Source organism: Moschus berezovskii, chromosome X (genome assembly GCF_049115385.1).
Source record: "Moschus berezovskii isolate FMDL1 chromosome X, NW_MosBer_1.0, whole genome shotgun sequence".
In the NCBI taxonomy this organism is placed as follows: Eukaryota; Metazoa; Chordata; class Mammalia; order Artiodactyla; family Moschidae; genus Moschus; species Moschus berezovskii.
In genome coordinates this window covers 141,198,370-141,214,618 of record NC_142488.1, presented here as the reverse complement: position 1 = coordinate 141,214,618, position 16,249 = coordinate 141,198,370, and the positions used below count along the sequence as shown (strand labels likewise).

The window sequence follows — 16,249 nt, the reverse complement described above, 5'->3', positions numbered from 1 at the left end:
TAGCAACAGCATCACCTGGAACTGCACAGAAATGCAGGTTCTTGGGCCCCATCCATGACCTATGGAATCAAAGTCTCTAAGATTGGGGCCCGGGAATCTGTATTTTAAAAAGCTCTCAGGGATTCTCATGTATGTATATGCAACAGCTTGAGGAGTCCTCCTTTAGACCCCATCTTTGAAGCTTTAGGGAGGACAGACCATGAATATCCTATCAGAGATCCTTCCAGTGTAAGGAGCCATTGACTCTGAACTTCCCCGCTATGACCTTTAGCAAGATACCAATGTTTGAGCTTTGGTTTTCTTACTTAGGTGCCCTCACTATAGCCAAGAAAATCTATTTCAGCTTTTCAAAGGGCTTGATCTTGAAATTCCTCAGATTTGTCATTTCAGGGGACAATGATGATGGCAGCAATGACAACAGCAGCAGATCAAACTAAGCATTCTCCATACAGCCAAAGTCATCGGAAAAGTGCTGTGCATTTTAACCTATTTCCTCTCCTAACCTGTGAGGCGGGCACGATCTTTGCTTCACAGATGGTGAGGTTGTGGCCTATGGAAAAACTCAGTAAATGGTTTTGTTTGTATAAGAAAGGAATACCTAAGATCAGAGGAAAATGGCGGAGGAACAGGACAGGGAGACCACTTTCTCCCCCAAAAATTCATCAAAAGAACATTTGAACGCTGAGTAACTTCCACAGAACAACTTCTGAATGCTGGCAGAGGACATCAGGCACCCAGAAAAGAAGCCCATTGCTTTCAAAAGGATGTAGGAAAAAATATAAAAGATAAAAAGAGAGACAAAAGAGGTAGGGGCAGAGATCCGTCCCAGGAAGGGAGTCTTAAAAAAGAGAGAAGTTTCCAAACACCAGGAAACACCCTCACTGGCGAGTCTGTGGCGAGCCTTGGAACCTAAGAGGGCAACATAACTGGGAGGAAAAATAAACAGACAATAATTTTTTGTTTTATTTTGTTTTCTGAATATTGAGGGTTTTTTTTTTACTTTATTTATTTTAATTGGAGGCTAATTACTTTACATTATTGCATTGGTTTTGCCATACATTGACATGAATCTGCCCCGGGGGTACATGTGTTCCCCATCTTCAACCCCCCTCCCACCTCCCTTCCCATCCTATCCCTCTGGTTCATCCCAGTACTCCAGCCCCAAGCATCCTGTATCATGCATCGAACCTGGGAGGAAAAATAAATAAATAATTAAAACCCACAGATTACGTGCCCAGTGGTAACTCCCAGCGGAGAAGCAGCGCAGACGCCTGCATCCCCCACTAACAAGCGGGGGCTGGGCAGGGAGGTGCAGGCTGCACTGTTTGAGTAAGGACCGGGCCTGAATGCCCCAAGGGCAATCTGAGGGAACTAACTTGAGAAAGCAAAGCAGACTGTGGGATAGCTATCAAGTGAAAAGGCGAAAAGCCCAACCTAAGACACCGTCAGATCCAGTCACAGAACAAAGGACTGAGCAGAGCTAGCCGGCTGCGGACGGCCCATCCCCCACCGAGACAGGCAGGGGAGGGCAGCCAGGGCCGGAAAGGGGCAATCGCAGCCCCAAAGAGGCATCATCTACCAAACTGTAAGCAGGCTTCATTGCTAATCAAGACTTCTTGGGATTCTGGCCAGTCGACATCCGCCTGAGAAGGTGCGCTGGTTGCACACCCAGAAAACTGAGCAGCAGAGACTGGGGAGGAGATAAGTCGCAGCGACCACGCTCGCCAAACACCTGGTCACCTGAGCTGCTAGGACGGGGAAAGGGCATAAAACGCAGGCCCAACCAAGTCTACGCCTTTGTGGACTACCCGAGAACCTGAACCTGAGTGGCTTAGACCTAGGAAGTGCATGTAACCCAGGGCCTGCCTCAGTTCCCAGCAGAGCAACCCTGAGCCTGAGCAGTATAGACAGGAAAAGCACACACGCCGTGAGCGGGGGGCCAACCAAGTGTGGCCGAGACACTGCGAGCACTCCCTACAGACACCAATATTTATGTGCAGCATTCCTCCCTCCCAACAGCACAACTGAACAAGTCAGCCTTAAAAAAGTGATCAACACTGCCCCCTTGTGTTAGGGCGAAATTAAACACTGAAGAGACAAGCAAACAGAAGAAGCTAAAACAGAGGGAACCACTTTGGAAGTGACAGATGGAGAAGTCTGGAGGCTACTGCAAGAAAAAGACTGAAAACAAGAGGCAGGAGGCTTAAGTAAAAATCCTGAGAACACCAGACTCCAGACTCCAGGGAACCTTAATCAATAGGAACTCATCAAACACCTCCATACCTACACTGAAACCAAGTACCACCCAAGGGCCAACAAGTTCCAGAGCAAGACACACCACGCAAATTCTCCGGCAACACAGGAACATAGCCCTGAGCTTCAATATACAGGCTGCCCAAAGTCAGTCCAAACCCATTGACATCTCATAACTCACTACTGGACACGCCATTGCACTCGAGAGAGAAGAAATCCAGCTCCACCCACCAGAACACCAACATAAGCTTCTCTAACCAGGAGACCTTGACAAGCCACCCGTCCAAGCCCACCCATCCAACCCCACCCACAGCGAGGAAACTCCACAATAAAGACAACTCCACAAACTGCCAGAAGAAGAAAAGGCCACACCAAACACAGCCATATAAGCAAGATGAAGAGGCAGAGAAATACCAGCAAGTAAAGGAACAGGATAAATGCCCACCAACCCAAACAAAAGAAGAAGAGATAGGGAATATACCTGATAAAGAATTCTGAATAATGACGGTGAAAATGATCCAAAATCTTGAAAACAAAATGGAGTTACAGATAAATAGCCTGAAGGCAAGGATCAAGAAGACACAAGAAAGGTTTAACAAGGACCTAGAAGAAATGAAAAAGAGTCAATATATAATGAATAATGCGATAAATGAGATCAAAAACACTCTGAAGGGAACCAACAGTAGAATAACGGAGGCAGAAGACAGGATAAGTGAGATAGAAGGTAGAATGGTAGAAATAAATGAAACAGAGAGGGAAAAAGAAAAAAGAGAATGAAGAGACATGAGGACAATCTCAGAGACCTGTGGGACAATGTTAAACGCCCCAACATTCGAATCAAAGGAGTCCCAGAAGAAGAAGACAAAAAGAAAGACCATGAGAAAATACTTGAGGAGATAATAGTTGAAAACTTCCCTAAAATGGGGAAGATAACAATCACTCAAGTCCAAGAAACCCAGAGAGTCCCCAACAGGATAAACCCAAGGCGAAATACTCCAAGACACATATTAATCAAATTAACAAAGATCAAACACAAAGAACAAATATTAAAAGCAGCAAGGGAAAAGCAGCAAATAACACACAAGGGGATTCCCATAAGGGTAACAGCTGATCGTGCAACAGAAACTCTTCAGGCCAGGAGGGAATGGCACGACATACTTACAGTGATGAAAGAAAATAACCTACAGCCCAGATTGCTGTACCCAGCAAGGATCTCATTCAAATATGAAGGAGCAATCAAAAGCTTTACAGACAAGCAAAAGCTGAGAGAATTCAGCATCACCAAACCAGCTCTCCAACAAATGCTAAAGGACCTTCTCTAGACAGGAAACACAGAAAGGGTGTATAAACTTGAACCCAAAACAATAAATTAAATGGCAACAGGATCATACTCATCAATAATTACCTTAAATGTAAATGGGTTGAATGCCCCAAACAAAAGACAAAGACTGGCTGAATGGATACAAAAACAAGACCCCTATATATGTTGTCTACAGGAGATCCACCTCAAAACGAGGGACACATACGGACTGAAAGGGAAGGGCTGGAAAAAGATATTCCACGCAAATAGAGACCAAAAGACAGCAGGAGTAGCAATACTCAGATAAAATAGACCTTAAAACAAAGGCTGTGAAAAGAGACAAAGAAGGACACTACATAATGATCAAAGAATCAATCCAAGAAGAAGATATAACAATTATAAATATATATGCACTCAACATAGGAGCACTGCAATATGTAAGAAAAATGGCAACAAGTATGAAATGGGAAATTAACAATAACACAGTAAGAGTGGGAGACTTTAATGCCCCACTCACACCTATGGATAGATCAACTAAACAGAAAATTAACAAGGAAACACAAACTTTAAATGATACAATAGACCAGTTAGACCTAATATTCACACCAAAACAATGAATTTCACCTTACTCTCAAGAGCACACGGAACCTTCTCCAGGACAGATCACATCCTGGGCCATAAATCTAGCCTTGGTAAATTCAAAAAAATTGAAATCACTCCATGCATCTTTTCTGACCACAATGCAGTAAAATTAGATCTCAATTATGGGAGAAAAACTATTAAATATGCCAACATATGGAGGCTGAACAACACGCTGCTGAACAACGAACAAATCATAGAAGAAATCAAAAGAGAAATCAAAATATGCATAGAAATGAATGAAAATGAAAACACAACAACCCAAAACCTCTGGGACACTGTAAAAGCAGTGCTAAGGGGGAAGTTCATAGCAATACAGGCACACCTCAAGAAACAAGAAAAAAGTCAACTAAATAACCTAACTCTACATCTAAAGCAACTAGAAAAGGAAGAAATGAAGAACCCCAGGGTCAGTAGAAGGAAAGAAATCGTAAAAATTAGGGCAGAGATAAATGCAAAAGAAACAAAAGAGACTATAGCAAAAATAAACAAAGCCAAAAGCTGGTTCTTTGAGAAGGGAAATAAAATTGACAAACCACTAGCCAGACTTATCAAGAAACAAAGGGAGAAGAACCAAATCAATAAAATTAGAAATGAAAATGGAGAGATCACAACTGACAACACAGAAATACAAAGGATTATTAGAGAATACTATCAGGAATTATATGGCAATAAAATGAATAACCTGGAAGAAATGGACAAATTCCTAGAAAAATACAACTTTCCAAAACTGAACCAGGAAGAAATAGAAAATCTGAACAGACCCATCACAAGCACAGAAATTGAAACTGTAATCAAAAATCTCCCAGCAAACAAAAGCCCAGGTCCAGACGGCTTCACAGCTGAATTCCACCAAAAATTTAGAGAAGAGCTAACACCTATTCTACTCAAACTATTCCAGAAAATTGCTGAGGAAGGGAAACTTCCAAACTCATTCTATGAGGCCACCATCACCCTAATCCCAAAACCTGGTAAAGACCCCACAAAAAAAGAAAACTACATGCCAATATCACTGATGAACATAGATGCAAAAATCCTTAACAAAATTCCAGCAATCAGAATCCAACAGCATATTAAGAAGATCATACATCATGACCAAGTGGGCTTTATCCCAGGAATGCAAGGATTCTTCAATATCCGCAAATCAGTCAACGTAATACACCACATTAACAAACTGAAAAATAAAAATCATATGATTATCTCAATAGATGCAGAGAAACCCTTCGATAAAATTCAACATCCATTTATGATAAAAACCCTCCAGAAAGTGGGAATAGAAGGGACATATCTCAACATAATAAAAGCTATATATGACAAACCCACAGCAAACATTATCCTCAATGGTGAAAAACTGAAAGCATTTCCCCTAAAATCAGGAACAAGACAAGGGTGCCCACTCTCACCACTACTATTCAACATAGTTCTGGAAGTTTTGGCTACAGCAATCAGAGCAGAAAAAGACATAAAAGGAATACAAATTGGAAAAGAAGAAGTAAAACTTTCACTGTTCGCTGATGACATGATCCTCTACACAGAAAACCCTAGAGACTCTACCAGAAAACTACTAGAGCTAATCAATGATTACAGTAACATTGCAGGATATAAAATCAACACACAGAAATCCCCTGCATTCCTATACACTAATAATGAGAAAATAGAAAGAGAAATTAAGGAAACTATTCCATTCACTGCTGCAACGAAAAGAATTAAATACTTAGGAATATATCTACCTAAGGAAACAAAAGACTTGTACATAGAAAACTATAAAACACTACTGAAAGCAATCAAAGAGGACACTAATAGATGGAGAAATATACCAAGTTCATGGATTGGAAGAATAAATATTGTAAAAATGAGTATACTACCCAAAGTAATTTATACATTCAATGCAATCCCTATCAAGCTACCAAAGATATTTTTCACAGAACTAGAACAAATAATCTCACAATTTGTATGGAAATACAAAAAACCTCGAATAGCCAAAGCAATCTTGAGGAAGAAAAATGGAACTGGGGGAATTAACCTGCCGGACTTCAGGCTCTACTACAAAGCCACAGTCATCAAGACAGTATGGGACTGGCATAAAGACAGAAATATAGACCAACGGAACAAAATAGAAAGCCCAGAGATAAATCCACGCATCTATGGACACCTCATCTTTGACAAAGGAGGCAAGAATATAAAATGGGGAAAAGACAGTCTCTTTAACAAGTGGTGCTGGGAAAACTGGTCAGCCACTTGTAAAAGAATGAAACTAGAACACTTCCTAACACCATACACCAAAATAAACTCAAAATGGATTAGAGAGCTAAATGTAAGACCAGAAACTATAAAACTCCTAGAGGAGAACGTAGGCAAAACACTCTCCGACATAAATCACAGCAGGATCCTCCATGACCCACCTCCCAGAATATTGGAAATAAAAGCAAAAATAAACAAATGGGACCTAATTAAAATCAAAAGCTTCTGCACAGCAAAGGAAACTATAAGTAAGGTGAAAAGACAGCCTTCAGAATGGGAGAAAATAATAGCAAATGAAGCAACTGATAAAGGATTAATGTCCAAATTATACAAGCAGCTCCTGCAGCTCAATTCCAGAAAAATAAATGACCCAATCAAAAAATGGGCCAAAGAACTAAACAGACATTTCTCCAAAGAGGACATACAGATGGCTAACAAACACATGAAAAAATGCTCAACATCCCTCATAATCAGAGAGATGCAAATCAAAACCACAATGAGATACCATTTCACACCAGTCAGAATGGCTGCTATCCAAAAGTCTACATGCAATAAATGCTGGAGAGGATGTGGAGAGAAAGGAACCCTCTTACACTGTTGGTGGGAATGCAAACTAGTACAGCCACTATGGAGAACAGTGTGGAGATTCCTCAAAAAATTGGAAATAGAACTGCCATATGATCCAGCAATCGCACTCCTGGGCATACACACCGAGGAAACCAGAACTGAAAGAGACACGTGTACTCCAATGTTCATCGCAGCACTGTTTATAATAGCCAGGACAGGGAAGCAACCTAGATGTCCATCTGCAGACGAATGGATAAGAAAGCTTTGGTACATATACACAATGGAGTATTATTCAGCCGTTAAAAAGAATACATTTGAATCAGTTCTAATGAGGTGGATGAAACTGGAGCCTATTATACAGAGTGAAGTAAGCCAGAAAGAAAAACACCAATACAGTATACTAACACATATATATGGAATTTAGAAAGATGCAAATGATAACCCTGTATATGAGACAGCAAAAGAGACACAGATGTATAGAACAGTCTTTGGGACTCTATGGGAGAGGGTGAGGGTGGGATGATTTGGGAGAATGGCATTGAAACACGTATGTTGTCATATGTGAAACGAATCACTAGTTCAGGGTCAATGTATGTTATAGGATGCTCGGGGCTGGCATGCGGGGATGACCCAGAGGGAGGATAAAGGGAGGAGGGAGGTGGGAGGGGGGTTCAGGAGGGGGAACTCATGTAAACCCGGGGCAAATTCATGTCAATGTATGGCAAAACCAACCAATATAATATTGTAAAATAATTTGCCTCCAATAAAAAATAAATTAATTAAAAAAAAAAGAAATAAAGGTATAAAATTAAAATCAATAAAATGAGAAATGAAAATGGCGCTATCACAACAGACAAAACAGAAATACAAAGGTTCATAAGAGACTGCTGCTGCTGCTAAGTCACTTCAGTCCTATCTGACTCTGTGTGACCCCATAGATGGCAGCCCACCAGGCTCCCCTGTCCCTGGGATTCTCCAGGCAAGAACACTGGAGTGGGCTGCCATTTCCTTCTCCAATGTGTGAAAGTGAAAAGTGAAAGTGAAGTCGCTCAGTCGTGTCCGACTAGTAGCAACCCCATGGACTGCAGCCTACCAGGCTCCTCCGTCCATGGGATTTTAGCAATTATATGTCAATAAAATGGACAACTTGGAAGAAATGGACAAACTCGTAGAAAAGTAAAACTTTCCAAAACTGAACCAGAAAGAAATAGAAAATCTTAACAGACCCATCACAAGCACAGAAATCAAAACTGTAATCAGAAATCTTCCAGCAAGCAAAAGCCCAGGTCCAGACGGCTTCACAGCTGAATTCCACCAAAAATTTAGAGAAAAGTTAACACTTATTGTACTCAAACTCTTCCAGAAAATTGCAGAGGAAGGTAAACTTCCAAACTCATTCTATGAGGCCACCATCACCCTAATACCAAAACCTGACAAAGATGCCACAAAAAAAGAGAACTACAGGCCAATATCACTGATGAACGTAGATGCAAAAATCTTTAACAAAATTCTAGCAATCAGAATCCAACAACACATTAAGAAGATCATACATCATGACCAAGTGGGCTTTTTCACAGGGATGCAAGGATTCTTCAATATCCGCAAATCAATCAATGGAATACACCACATTAACAAAACGAAAAATAAAAGCCATGTGATTATCTCAATAGATGCAGAGAAAGCCCTTGACAAAATTTAACAATCATTTATGATAAAAACCCTCCAGAAAGCAGGAATAGAAGGAGCATACCTTAACATAATAAAAGCTATATGTGACAAACCCACAGCAAATATTATCCTCAATGGTGAAAAATTGAAAGCATTTCCCCTAAAGTCAGGAACAAGACAAGGGTGCCCACTCTCACCACTACTATTCAACATAGTTTTGGAAGTTTTGGCCACAGCAATCAGAGTAGAAAAAGACATAAAAGGAATCCAAATTGGAAAAGACGAAGTAAAACTCTCACTGTTTACAGATGACACGATCCTCTACACAGAAAACGCTAAAGACTCTACCAGAAAATTACTAGAGCTAATCACTGGAGCTCAGTGGAGAAATAACTATAGAAGGAATAAAGGGATGGAGCAAAAGCAAAACCAATACCCAGTTGTGGATGTGACCAATGATAGAAACAAGGTCCGGTGCTGTAAAGAGCAATATTGCATAGGAACCTGGAATGTTAGGTCCATGAATCAAGGCAAATTGGAAGTGGTCAAATAGGAGATGGCAAGAGTGAACGTCGACATTCTAGGAATCAGTGAATTAAAATGGTCTGGAATGGGTGAATTTAACTCAGATGACCATTATATCTACTACTGTGGGCAGGAATCCCTTAGAAGAAATGGAGTAGCCATCATGGTCAACAAAAGAGTCCGAAATGCAGTACTTGGATGCAATCTTAAAAATGACAGGATGATTTCTGTTCGTTTCCAAGGCAAACCATTCAATATTACAGTAATCCAGGCCTATGCCCCAACCAGTACTGCTGAAGAAGCCGAAGTTAATCGGTTCTATGAAGACCTACAAGACCTTTTAGAACTAACACCCAAAAAAGATGTCCTTTTCATTCTAGGGGACTGGAATGCAAAAGTAGGAAGTCAAGAAACACCTGGAGTAACTGGCAAATTTGGCCTTGGAGCACGGAATGAAGCAGGGCAAAGGCTAATAGAGTTTTGTCAAGAGAATGCACTGGTCATAGCAAACACCCTCTTCCAACAACACAAGAGAAGACTCTACACATGGACATCACCAGATGGTCAACACCGAAATCAGATTGATTATATTCTTTGCAACCAAAGATGGAGAAGCTGTATACAGTTAGCGAAAACAAGACCAGGAGCTGACTGTGGCTCAGATCATGAACTCCTTATTGCGAAGTTCAGACTTAAATTGAAGAAAGTAGGGAAAACCACTAGACCATTCAGATATGACCTCAATCAAATCCCTTATGATTATGCAGTGGAAGTGAGAAATAGATTTAAGGGACTAGATCTGATTGATAGAGTGCCTGATGAACTCTGGACGGAGGTTCGTGACATTGTACAGGAGACAGGGACCAAGACCATCCCCATGGAAAAGAAATGCAAAAGAGCGAAATGGCTGTCTGAGGAGGCCTTACAAATAGCTGTAAAAAGAAGAGAGGCGAAAAGCAAAGGAGAAAAGGAAAGATATAAGCATCTGAATGCAGAGTTCCAAAGAATAGCAAGGAGAGATAAGAAAGCCTTCCTCAGTGATCAATGCAAAGAAATAGAGGAAAACAACAGAATAGGAAAAACAAGAGACCTCTTCAAGAAAATTAGAGATTCCAAGGGAACATTTCATGCAAAGATGGGCTCGATAAAGGACAGAAATGGTATGGACCTAACAGAAGCAGAAGATATTAAGAAGAGGTGGCAGGAATACACAGAAGAACTGTACAAAAAAGATCTTCACGACCAAGATAGTCACGATAATGTGATCACTGACCTAGAGCCAGACATCTTGGAATGTGAAGTCAAGTGGGCCTTAGAAAGCATCACTACGAACAAAGCTAGTGGAGGTGATGGAATTCCAGTTGAGCTATTTCAAGTCTTGAAAGATGATGCTGTGAAAGTGCTGCACTCAATATGCCAGCAGATTTGGAAAACTCAGCAGTGGCCACAGGACTGGAAGAGGTCAGTCTTCATTCCAATCCCAAAGAAAGGCAATGCCAAAGAATGCTCAAACTACCGCACAATTGCACTCATCTCACACGCTAGTAAAGTCATGCTCAAAATTCTCCAAGCCAGGCTTCAGCAGTATGTAAACCGTGAACTCCCAGATGTTCAAGCAGGTTTTAGAAAAGGCAGAGGCACCAGAGATCAAATTGCCAACATCCGCTGGATCATGGAGAAAGCAAGAGAGTTCCAGAAAAACATCTATTTCTGCTTCATTGACTATGCCAAAGCCTTTGACTGTGTGGATCACAATAAACTGTGGAACATTCTGAAAGAGATGGGAATCCCAGACCACCTGACCTGCCTCTTGAGAAACCTGTATGCAGGTCAGGAAGCAACAGTTAGAACCGGTCATGGAACAACAGACTGGTTCCAAATAGGAAAAGGTGTACGTCAAGGTTGTATATTGTCACCTTGCTTATTTAACTTATATGCAGAGTACATCATGAGGAACGCTGGGCTGGAAGAAGCACAAGCTGGAATCAAGATTGCTGGGAGAAATATCAATAACCTCAGATATGCAGATGACACTACCCTTATTGCAGAAAGTGAAGAGGAACTCAAAAGCCTCTTGATGAAAGTGAAAGAGGAGAGTGAAAAGGTTGGCTTGAAGCTCAACATTCAGAAAACAAAGATCATGGCATCTGGTCCCATCACTTCATGGGAAATAGATGGAAAAACAGTGGAAACAGTGTCAGACTTTATTTTTTTGGGCTCCAAAATCACTGCAGATGCTGATTGCAGCCATGAAATTAAAAGACGCTTGCTCCTTGGAAGGAAAGTTATGACCAACCTTGATAGTATATTAAAAATCAGAGACATTACTTTGCCGACCAAGGTCCGTCTAGTCAAGGCAATGGTTTTTCCCGTGGTCATGTATGGATGTGAGAGTTGGACTGTGAACAAGGCTGATCGCCGAAGAATCGATGCTTTTGAACTGTGGTGTTGGAGAAGACTCTTGAGAGTCCCTTATACTGCAAGGAGATCCAACCAGTCCATTCTAAAGGAGATCAATCCTGGATGTTCATTGGAGGGACTGATGCTAAAGCTGAAACTCCAATACTTTGGCCACCTCATGAGACGAGTTGACTCACTGGAAAAGACTCTGATGCTGGGAAAGGTTGGGGGCGGGAGGAGAAGGGGACGACGGAGAATGAGATGGCTGGATGGCATCACCGACTCTGTGGACATGAGTTTGAGTGTACTCCGGGAGTTGGTGATGGACAGGGAGGCCTGGCGTGCTGTGATTCATGGGGTCGCGGAGAGTCGGACACGACTGAGCGACTGAACTGAACTGAACTGAACTGAATCAATGAATAAAGTTGCAGGATATAAAATCAATACACATAAATCCCTTGCATTCCTATACACTAATAATTAGAAAATAGAAAGAGAAATTAAGGAAACAATTCCATTCACTGTTGCAATGAAAAGAATAAAATACTTAGGAATATATCTACCTAAAGAAACAAAAGACCTATGTATAGAAAACTATAAAACACTGGTGAAAGAAATCAAATAGGACACTAATAGATGGAGAAATATACCACGCTCATGGATCAGAAGAATCAGTATACTGAAAATGAGTATGCTACCCAAAGTAATCTATAGATTCAATGCAATCCCTATCAAGCTACCAACGGTATTTTTCACAGAGCTAGAACAAATAATTTCACAATTTGTAAGGAAATACAAAAACACCTCGAATTGCCAAAGCAATCTTGAGAAAGAAGAATGGAACTGGAGAAATCAACATGCTGGACTTCAGGCTCTACTACAAAGCCACAGTCATCAAGACAGTATGGTCCTGACACAAAGACAGAAATAGAGATCAATGGAACAAAATAGAAAGCCCAGAGAGAAATCCATGCACCTATGGACACTTTATCTTTGACAAAGGAGGCAAGAATATTCAATGGAGAAAAGACAATCTCTTTAACAAGTGGTGCTTGGAAAACTGATCAACCGCTTGTAAAAGAATGAAACTAGAACACTTTCTAACACCATACACAAAAAGAAACTCAAAATGGATTAAATATCTAAGACCAGAAATTACAAAACTCCTAGAAGAGAATATAGGCAAAACACTCTCTGACATAAATCACAGCAGGATCCTCCATGACCCACCTCCTAAAATACTGGAAATAAAAGCAAAAAAATAAACAAATGGGACCTCATTAAAATTAAAAGCTTCTGCACAACAAAGGAAACTAAAAGCACGGTTAAAAGACAGCCTTCAGAATGGTTGAAAATAATAGCAAATGAAGCAACTGACAGAGAATTAATCTCAAAAATATACAAGCAACTCCTGCAGCTCAATTCCAGGAAGGTAAAGGACCCAATCAAAAAATGGGCCAAAGAACTAAACAGACATTTCTCCAAAGAAGACATACAGATGGCTAACAAACACATGAAAAGATGCTCAATATCACTCATAATCAGAGAAATGCAAATCAAAACCGCAATGAGGTACCATTTCACACAGGTCAGAATGACTGCTATCCAAAAGTCTACAAGCAATCAATGCTGGAGAGGGTGTGGAGAAAAGGGAACCCTCTTACACTGTTGGTGGGAATGCAAACTAGTACAACCACTATGGAGAAGAGTGTGGAGATTCCTAAAAAACTGGAAATAGAACTGCCATACGACCCAGCAATCGCACTCCTGGGCATACACACCGAGGAAACCAGAATTGAAGGAGACACATGTACTCCAATGTTCATCGCAGCACTGTTTAGAATAGCCAGGACATGGAAGCAACCTAGATGTCCATCTGCAGACGAATGGATAAGAAAGCTGTGGTACATATACACAATGGAGTATTACTCGGCAATTAAAAAAAAATACATTTGAATCAGTTCTAATGAGGTGGATGAAACTGGAGCCTATTATAAAGAGTGAAGTAAGCCAGAAGAAAAACACCAATACAGTATACCAATGCATATATATGGAACTTAGAAAGATGATAACGATAACCCTGTATATGAGACAGCAAAAGAGACACAGATGTATAGAACAGTCTTTTGGACTCTGTGGGAGAGGGCGAGGGTGGGATGATTTGGAAGAATGGTATTGAAACATGTATATGTGAAATGAATCACCAGTCCAGGTTCAATGCACGATACAAGATGCTCGGGGCTGGTGTACTGGGATGAACCAGAGGGACGGGATGGGGAGGGAGGTGGGAGGGGGGTTCATGATGGGGAACACATGTACACCCGGGGCAGATTCATGTCAATGTATGGCAAAACCAATACAATAATGTAAAGTAAATTAGCCTTCAATTAAAATAAGTAAATTTAAAAAAGAAGAACCAAAGAAGGGCTAATAAAGTACACCTTATTCGAAGTAACTACACTCAGAATAAATAATTAGAGCAAACAAGTATTTTGTCAAGGTACACCACAACATCATCCCAGGCGGAGGGAAACACAAGCCTCTATGCAGATGAACACTCCAAATCTATTTACACAGAGACCTCCTCACAGGCTGCCTGGCTGCCCTCATGGTGTCAGTATTCTGTGCAGTGAAAAAGTAACTGTCAAGCATAACAGGAATACAATTTCACCTACTTTCCCCTCGACTCCTGGAAAGTCTCTACCTCTGATTTTTGTGTTTATTTAGCTATCACATTTTTGGGACACAGTTCCTTGCTTTCTTTCCAGGCAACCCTGTACTCCGCACGTTAAGGTCATTTGCGGGTAATTCCTAAACTCCCCTGGTCATTTGACCTAAAGATGTCCTATTACTGCTTCGCTAATTCTCAAAACACCCTTCTGAAGTAGGTCATGTACAGTCATCTCTATGTGGGAAGAATTCTCAGGGAAAGAGAAACACAGCCTAGAAAGGCAAAAGACTCAATTCAGTCTTCTGAGTCAGTTCAGACTCTTTCCTGCCCAAAGGAAGCCATACCAAACCCAGTGTTTCTCCCTGACTCTCAAGTTTCACAAACCTATCTTTCAAGAGCTGAAAGGCACCCAGCAAGACCTTTTAAGGCAGACAACTAAGACTTCTTTTTTAAATTACAGACCAAACTATCTACCTGGTGGTACCTTCTCGGTATAGTCTCCTTCGCGATCCAAGATTTTTTAAAGCTAAGTAAAATCCCCCAAAGGTGCCCAAGGCCCTGGCGAGCAGGGTCACCCAACAAGTCAGTAAGCAGGGCCTGCTCGCTCAGTGACTTATGAGAGATCCCAGGCCGTCCCGCTTTTCTTCACCACAAAACATGTATGAGCTGCTCCGGCCATTAGATGCACTTAGAACTCAACGAGGGACACTCCTCCACCAGGAAATCCTATCGAACACATCAGCAGGTGGTCAGTATTTCAGTTTCTGGGGGCGTCACCGAGAACTAAGTGCTGGTGACCGGGGATCCCAGGAGCTAGAGCTCGCCCCAGAACTTCCAACCCAGCGTCTGTCCCTTGGCCATGGAGGGGGCCAGAGCCAGTGTCAGTGCCAAAGCTTAGTTCTCGGAGACGCCGCCAGAATCTTAAATAATGGCTTTTGCTGGTGTGTTAGGTAGGATTTCCTGGTGGAGGAGTGTCCCTCGTTGAGTTCTAAGCCAGTGCCGGTGCCCAAAGTTGCAACTAGGCGTCCGACAGCAGTGCACACGTCTCCGGCCTCCTGCAAACTGAGGTCCTGCACGTGGGACCTTGGGCTCGCTGTCGAGACAAGGCCGGCCGTTAGGCACTGGGTACCTGCAGGTCCCCCTCTGGGACAGGCAAATGGCCCTTCTTCAGGCAATGCTCACGGTCCCGCAACCAGAATCCTGGCGCGCTTGGGCTAAGTCACGTGCATCTAGGGGAAAGAGAAACCGCTGCTCCGCCGGGGACACCCCACGACCCCGCCTTCCCGGGGCCCCTCTTCTGCCTAGGCCGGCACAAGGGCTCCACCCCCGGCACTTCCCCAACTTCCAGATGCCCCCCTCGGCCGCCCCGGAGCGAGGGCGCGGGCTCCTCGAGCGCGCCTCCCACGCCCACTCCCGCCGGGCAGGACCCGGCCGCTCACCCGGCCCCCAGCGGCGCCGCGCTTCCTCCGCAGGGTGAGCCCGCCCCGCAGCAGCGCCAGCAGGTCCCGCAGCCGCGGCCGCGGAGGCACCGGCAGCTGCTCGCGCCCCGGCCCGCGCGCGCTGGGGCCGCGGCCCCTGGCGCCTTCCGCCGCCACCGCGGCCAGGGCCGGGCTCTCTCACGGCGGCTGCATCTGGACAGAGCCGTCTTCACGCGCTGACGGCGGCTGTGGCGCCGCCAGCTCCTCCCCACGCTCGCCTCAGCGCGCCGTCCGCGACTTCGCCGGCAGCGAGAGGGCGATAGGTCGCTTCCGGCGCGTGGCGCGCTGCCGGCCGCCGCCCATTGCCCCGCGCCGCGGCCCCTCCTGGCCCCGCCCTCGCCCCGCCCTCGCCCCGGCACATCTCAGCCTGCGGACCAGGCCCCGCAGCCACACTCTGAACCTTGAGCACCTTGTCTTCCACAGGTGCGCGCTTTCCAGAATCCACCACCAAACCCACTCCACTGCCCGGCCCATCCCCCTACTCCCTTTAGGCTGAAAAGTCCTGCT

General features: G+C 43.3%; 1 long non-coding RNA gene across 2 annotated transcripts in view; it reads right to left on the bottom strand.

Moving 5' to 3' along the window:
* Positions 1–15,947, bottom strand: part of LOC148773485 (uncharacterized) — a 94,940-nt gene extending 78,993 nt beyond the window's left edge. For both annotated transcript variants that reach the window (XR_016036855.1, XR_016036856.1), the window contains exon 1: positions 15,704–15,947. This is a non-coding gene — a long non-coding RNA (uncharacterized LOC148773485). The remainder of the gene's footprint in view (positions 1–15,703) is intronic.
* Positions 15,948–16,249: the final 302 nt, after the last annotated feature.